We start from the raw sequence: 7621 nt of genomic DNA, 5'->3' as shown, positions 1-7621 counted from the left end.
CACTCTTTTATGATAAAGACACTCAGCAAACTAGGAATAGAAGGGAACTTCCTCAACCTGTTAAGGTTCACCTATGAAAAACCCAACACCAACTTCATACTTAATGGTGAAAAACTGAAACCTCCCCCTAAGATCAGGAGCCAGAGAAGGATGTCCACTCTCACAACTTCTACTCAACATTGTCCTGGAGATCCAACCAGGGCAGTTAGCCAGGGCAATTAAAATTTAATTTCAAATCCCACTGAAATTGGGATGGAGGAAGTAAAGCCATCTCTATTTGCGGAGCATAAGATCTTGAATAGAGAAAATCCTAAGGAATCCACTAAAAACAACTACTAGAACTAATGAATTCAATCAGTTTGAGGAGTATAATATCAATATATAAAAGTCAACCATATTTCTTTATGCTAGCAATGAATAATATAAAAATGAAATTAAGAAAGCAATTCTATACAATAGCGTCAAAAAGAATAAAATACTTACTGTTGGGAGAAAAGCTGAGTGTTGGGAGAGAAGCTGAGCAGGGCTTGGAACATGTCCGCGGTCCAGGGTCTAAAACCCCTCGTGGCCTTTGGAATGTGCCTAGATTTGCTGGCTCCTTGCTTCTAGCACTCCCATTATCTCAAGTAGCCATATGTTTCAAAGAAAATGCTAAACCATCACAGCTGTAGCTCATTCGCTTGATACACTGCTTCCTTACAATCCTCAACACCTGTTTCTTTGTTTGATCACCAATAAATAGCCTGGGCTCCCAGAGCTCAGGGCCTTCCCAGCCTCCCTATAGTTGGGCCCCTGGTCCGACTTTCTCTTGTCTTTTCTCATGCTTTTGATTCCGCGGGACTTCGTATCCCCCACGGCCTGGTGTTGGGTCTGATCACCCCAACAACTTAGGAATAAAATTATTTGGCTGTTCATTGTGTTGTATTCTTTGAGAGTCTTTGGCCATAATTAGTCAAAAGTCTATTAAAAATGAGGTACCTGCGGAGAAATGAAAGTAGAAAGAGAAAAGGTTCGGATGCAACTAAAGCTCTTACAAGGCCCCCACACTGAAGGTTCCCAGCATCTCACAAGAGTTTTAGGACTCAAGGATAAAGCAGATCATGAAATAGCACACCTAATAAATAACACAGAGGCTAATAATAAAATTCTTTCTTTAAAAAAAAAAATCATTTTGGAGGCCCGACATGGCGGCTCACACCTGTAATCCCAGCACTTTGGGAGGCTGAGGAGGGTGGATCAGTTGAGGCCAGGAGTTAAGAGACCAGCCCTAGCCAACATGGTAAAATCCTGTCTCTACTAAAAATACAAAAATTAGCCGGGTGTGGTGGCGGGCACCTGTAATCCCAGCTACTTGGGAGGCTGAGGCAAGAGAATTGCTTGAACCCAGGAGGCGGAGGTTGCAGTGAGCTGAGTTACGCCATGGCACTCCAGCCTAAGCGACAGAGCAAGACTGTCTCAAAAAAAAAAAAATCATTTTGGAGAAAGAAAATTGGGATAAAGTCATGAAGTTTAACAATCCAGGACGCCAAGCTCCTGAGGACTAGAAGTTTCACAGCTAAGAGGGATGTCCCCTCAGTGTGTCTTACCAGTGAGAGGTGACAGCGTGCTGGCAGTCCTCACAGCCCTGGCTCGCTCTCCGCGCCTCCTCTGCTTGGGCTCCCACTATGGCGGCACTTGAGGAGCCCTTCAGCCCGCCGCTGCACTGTAGGAGCCCCTTTCTGGGCTGGCCAAGCCCGGAGCCGGCTCCCTCAGCTTGCGGGGAGGTGTGGAGGGAGAGGCGCGGCGGGAACCCGGGCTGCGCGCGGTGCTTGCGGGCCAGCGCGAGTTCCGGGTGGGCGTGGGCTCAGCGGACCTCGGAGCGGCCGGCCGGCCCCACCGCCCCGGGCAGTGAGGGGCTTAGCACCTGGGCCAGCAGCTGCTGTGCTCAATTTCTCGCCGGGCCTTAGCTGCCTTCCCACGGGGCAGGGCTCGGGACCTGCAGCCCGCCATGCCTGAGCCTCCACCCCACTCCGTGGGCTCCTGTGCCGCCGGAGCCTCCCCCAGGAGCGCCGCCCCTTGCTCCAAGGCGCCCAGTCCCATGGACCACCCAAGGGCTGAGGAGTGCGGGCACAGGGCGCGGGACTGGCAGGCAGCTCCACCTGCAGCCCCAGTGCAGGATCCACTGGGTGAACCCAGCTGGGCTCCTGAGATTGGTGGGGACTTGGAGAACCTTTATGTCTAGCTAAGGGATTGTAAATACATTAATTGGCACTCTGTATCTAGCTCAAGGTTTGTAAACACACCAATCAGCACGCTGTGTCTCGCTCAGGGTTTGTGAATGCACCAGTGGACACTCTGTATCTGGCTACTCTGGTAGATACAGAGTGGACTTGGAGAACCTTTGTGGCCACACTCTGTGTCTAGCTAATCTGTTGGGGACGTGGAGAACCTTTGTGTCTAGCTCAGGGATTGTAAACGCACCAATCAGCGCCCTGTCAAAACAGACCACTGGACTCTACCACTCAGCAGGATGTGGGTGGGGCCAGATAAGAGAATAAAAGCAGGCTGCCTGAGCTGGCAGTGGCAACCCGGGTCCCCTTCCACACTGTGGAAGCTTTGTTCTTTCACTCTTCGCAATAAATCTTGCTGCTGCTCACTCTTTGGGTCCACATTGCTTTTATGAGCTGTAACACTCACAGCGAAGGTCTGCAGCTTCACTCCTGAAGCCAACGAGAACATGAACCCACCAGGAGGAACGAACTCCAGACGTGCTGCCTTAAGAGCTGTAACACTCACCGCAAAGGTCCGCAGCTTCACTCCTGAGCCAGCGAGACCACGAACCCACCAGAAGGAAGAAACTCCGAACACATCCGAACATCAGAAGGAACAAACTCAGGACACACCGCCTTTAAGAACTGTAATACTCACCGCAAGGGTCCGTGGCTTCATTCTTGAAGTCAGTGAGACCAAGAACCCACCAATTCCGGACACACCAGTATGAATAAAAAGCATCCACCCTGTCACCAGCAAGTCCTCTACTCAGAAAGTACTGACCCAAGTCTGGGAGAGCAACCAATTCAAATGTGCAGGGCTGGAGCTTGTGAACACAGCCACTGTTTTCCATTGCACATCTTCATCTCAGTAGTAACATGGCCACTCCCGGGGAACTTGTGGCAGGGATCCCAAGGTGAAGCAGCACAGATGTCTACAAACTGTGTAGTGACAGTGGCTCAGAGCCTCCAGACTCCTACCTCTGCATGGTGGCCTCCTGCCTTCAACAACTCACTGGGCCTCATGAAGATGCCTTCCATGGCTTTCCAGTCGTTGCTCGGCTTGGCTAGGCCAGACCATGCGTCTCTTTTTGCCCACTGATGGGTCCACCATATCGTTCTCCTGTGACAGACAGCGGTTCCTCAATGGAAGAATGTTTGAACCACCCCTCACCATCTCTCACCCAGTAGGGCCCGTTACAGAGCATGGTCCAGTCATCCAGGTGACTACCTTCACCTTCCTCACCAAAAGCACCCACTTCCTGGTTTTCAGAAAGTTGTGGAGGTTTCAGCCAGTGTTGACATGTGTCAGCCGGATGGGCTGGCAGCACTTGATGGGGGTTCCCCTCTCACCAGCTGTGGTGATCTTACCCATATTCTCCAGTAACTGTTGCTGTCATCCATGGAGGTTACACTTGTCACTGACTGCTGCCCAATACCTGACCCATAGAGCACATCGTGTGACTGCAGATGGACACTGTAGTGCATTTCGAGCAGCTTCACCATAGAGCCGCGAGTAACAGCCAGATTGGACGCTCCCACGGTGCTCCACAAACCCCCAGACAGCAGTAGCAGAACCACAGCCATCCTAGCTGGATTCAGAGCCCCAGATCTTCCAGAAATAAATTTTTTTTTAAAGAAAGGCAAAACATATACTCTGAAAACTGAAACATTTGTTTAAAGAACTTAAAGATCGGCTGGGCCCCGTGGCTCATGCCTGTTATCCCAGCATTTGGGGAGGTGAAGGTGGGAGGATTGTTGAGCCCAGGAGTTCAAGAACAGCCTGGGCAACATGGTGAGGCCCAGCTCTACAAAAAACTAAAAAAATTAGACGAGGGTGGTGGCATACACCTGTAGTCCCACCTACTCGGGAGGCTGAAGTGGGAGGATTGCTTGAGCCTGAGAAGTCAAGGCTGCAGTGGGCTGTGATTGTGCCACTGCAGTCCAGCCTTGGCAACAGAGTGAGACCCTGTCTCAAAAAAAAAAAAAAAAATGGGTAGCACAGTGGCTCACACCTGTAATCCCAGCTACTCAAGAGGCTGAGGCAGGAGAATTGCTTGAACCCGGCAGGTGGAGGTTGCAGTGAGCCGAGATCACACCACTGCACTCCAGCCTGGGTGACAGAGCAAGACTCCATCTCAGGGGAAGAATATTACAAAAATTATCTGGGTGTGGTGGTGCTAGTCCCAGCTCCCTGGGAGGCTGAGGCACAAAAGTCCCTTGAACCTGGGAGGTGGAGGTAAGCCGAGATCGTGCCACTGCACTCCAGCCTGGGCAAGAGAGCAAGACTCTTATCTGAAAAAAAAAAAAAAAGGAAAAAAGAGAGAGAGAGAGAATCTGAGCCAGATCAGCATTAGACCTCTCAACAGCAATATTAGAAACTAGAAGTTTATGAAACAATGCCTTAAAGTTGCTGAGGGAAAATCATTATATACCCAGCCAAAGTATCAACCCAGTGTGAGGGTAGAAAATAGACATTTTCAGACAAAAAAAAAATTGTCTTCCATGAAAACTTCCTCAGGAAGGAACTGGAGGATGTGCTCCACCCTAAAAGGGCATAAACCAAGAAAGAAGAAATGGAACCCAGAAAAATCAGAGATCCATAGAGGAAAGAGAAGAAATGACGTTGCAGAATGTTGGCAAAGGGAAGCCTCTGGATGACGACTGTGCTGCTGATCTGGAAAGCTTCTGGCTCAGATGGAGGCAGGAGAACTGAGGGCTCCAGAAAGGGTGTCTCAAGGGAAAAAAAATTAAGGAACTGGAACTGATAGTGAAAATCAGTATTGAGAATTATCTTACTGGGCTTTTGCAGAAGATCTAATCATGGGTCAAAGAAAATAAGCAAGTGAAAAAAATGAGACAATGATTAACTCTGTGGGGGAAAGGAGATTGAAAAAGACAGTATATTAGTTGTTTCAGCCATAAACACTTTTTAGTGATTATGAATGTAACCAAGAGTTGTGGTGGTATGATATTGAAAGGAGAGGAGAAAGAGTGTAAGTGAACCTCCTCTGTCACAATAGGGAGCCCTAGAGACAGCATCTAAATTGGACCTCTTGGGAGATAACCAGAATTGAAATCAATGCTTTATTTAGGGAGTAAAAACCAGAAGAAACAACTGAATAAGTTGAAATGGCTGCTTTTGGCGAGCAGGCTGACGTGGGGTAAAGAGCGTGTTATTTTTGTTGTAATCCTTTAGCATTCTCTGACTGTAAATACTCTGTACACATTATTTTGGGGAATAAAAACTGACCAGAAGAACTGTGAGGAGAAGCCATGACAACAGTAAGGCTGTTTCCTTTTGAGATTTTCCTGTCTGAAGCAATTCTCCTTTGGAAATTGAGCAAACAACCCCTCCCCATTTTTTCCGCTGTCTCATGAAGTGCATTCTCACTCCTATAAATAATCTTGGGAGGCAGGTATTGATAAGCGTTCTCGGTGCTTTGTGAAATATTAACTTGCATGTTGGTGACTCAGAGCAAGACTCTATCTCAAAGGCAGAACAGAAGTAAAAATTCCCACTTTTAAAACTTTTATTATTATTATTTTTCAGAGACAAGGTCGCACTCTGTCACCCAGGATGGAGCTCAGTAGCCCAATTGTAGCTCATTGCAACCTTTAATTACTGGGCGCAAGCGATCCTCTTGCTTCAGCCGCCCAAGTAGCTGGGACTACAGGTGGGCCCCACCATGCCCAGCTACCTTTTAAATTTTTTATAGAGACAGGGTCTTACTGTGTTGCCCAGGCTGGTCTCAAATCTCCTAGGCTCAATCTGTCCTCCTGCCTTGGCCTCCCAAAGTGCTGGATTAACGTTGTAAGCCACTGCACCTAACTAATATTCCCCTTTTTTTTTTTTTTGAGACGGAGTCTTGATCTGTTGCCAGGCTGGAGTGCAGTGGTGTGATCTTGGCTCACTGCAACCTCTGCTTCCCGGGTTCAAGTGATTCTCCTGCCTCAGCCTCCCAAGTAGCTGGGACTACAGGTGCGTGCCACCACGCCTAGCTCATTTTTTTTCTTTTTTGAGACAGAGTCTCACGCTGTTGCCCAGGTTGGAGTACAGTGGTGCAGTCTTGGCTCACTGCAAGCTCTGCCTCCTGGGTTCACACCATTCTCCTGTCTCAGCCTCCCCAGCAGCTGGGACTACAGGCGCCCACCACCATGCCAGGCTAATTTTTTGTATTTTTAATAGAGATGGGGTTTCACCGTGTTAACCAGGATGGTCTTGATCTCCTGACCTCGTGATCCTCCCACCTCGGCCTCCCAAAGTGCTGGGATTACAGGCGTGAGCCACCTCGCCTGGGCTTTAATTTTTATATTTTTAGTAGAGACGGGGTTTCACCATGTTGGCCAGGATGGTCTCAATCTCTTGACTTCGTGATCTGCCTGCCTCGGCCTCCCAAAGTGCTGGGATTACAGGTGTGAGTCACTGTGCCCGGCCTAATATTCCCATTTTACGCACAAGACAACATAGACCTCAAAAAGGGAAGTAACTCTCCAAAATCACACAGCCAGTGAGTGGCAGAGCTGGAGTCCTGACTCTCTTTTCTGTTTTCACACAGCTGGCCTCAGGCCCAGGGACCTCTTGGCCTTCATGCTTCCACTTCTCCCCTCTCTCCCAGCTGACCCCACCTTGCCTTCAGACACTTTCCACAACGTCCCTGGCTCTGAGCCCCACCCAGAGGGGATCCTTAATGTGAGCTATAGGCTTGAGCCCATGATCTCGTCACAGACTGAGCTCTCCTCCTGATCACTCACTAAGCCCTGATCCTGCCACAGAATGAGTCTTGGTCGTGGTCCTAGATAAAGCACTGAACCTGGTCATAGACTGAGCCCTGATGCTGGTCATAGACTGAGCCCCAGCCCCTTGCCACCAGTTCCATTAATAATGTATACAATTAAACACAAGTCGGGCCTGGCACAGAAGACATGGATGGCTGGGTACCATCCCTCTCCAGTGTTGCAGAAATCCTGTCTCAGGGACAGAGCTGGTGCGGCTATGGCCTGGCTAGATGCTCTGGCGTCGTTTCCCTCCATCCTCCACCAGAATTTACGCCACAGCTTGTGCCCATTCATTTCTGTCCCCTCCCGCTGCCCTCTCTGTGTGGGTGGGGGTTTGGGCAGCCCATGGTAATAAGCATGGAGCAGGGGTTGTCTGTGATGTCATTCTTGCTCAGAACGAAGCATTCCAGCATGGACAGCACTTGTCCTGGCTCCCCTGCTATATAGAACTCACTGTTCCCCACCCTAGACCCTTACCCTCACCCCTTGCCAGGCCAGCATTCTCCAATATGATTTCCAGGAGCTTCCAGAATGCTGGCTTGTTACAGCTGCTGCCCTGCTCTTAGTGACCAGCATCTCCTTCGAGCAGTCCT

At 49.4% G+C, this 7621-nt stretch overlaps 1 pseudogene; it reads right to left on the bottom strand.

The window, feature by feature from the left end:
• Positions 1–3209: 3209 nt before the first annotated feature.
• Positions 3210–7387, bottom strand: LOC101143333 (stromal cell-derived factor 2-like; annotated as a pseudogene).
• Between the last annotated feature and the right edge of the window lie 234 nt (positions 7388–7621).

Source organism: Gorilla gorilla, chromosome 16 (genome assembly GCF_029281585.2).
Source record: "Gorilla gorilla gorilla isolate KB3781 chromosome 16, NHGRI_mGorGor1-v2.1_pri, whole genome shotgun sequence".
Taxonomy (NCBI): Eukaryota; Metazoa; Chordata; class Mammalia; order Primates; family Hominidae; genus Gorilla; species Gorilla gorilla.
This window is presented reverse-complemented; position numbering and strand designations above follow the sequence as displayed.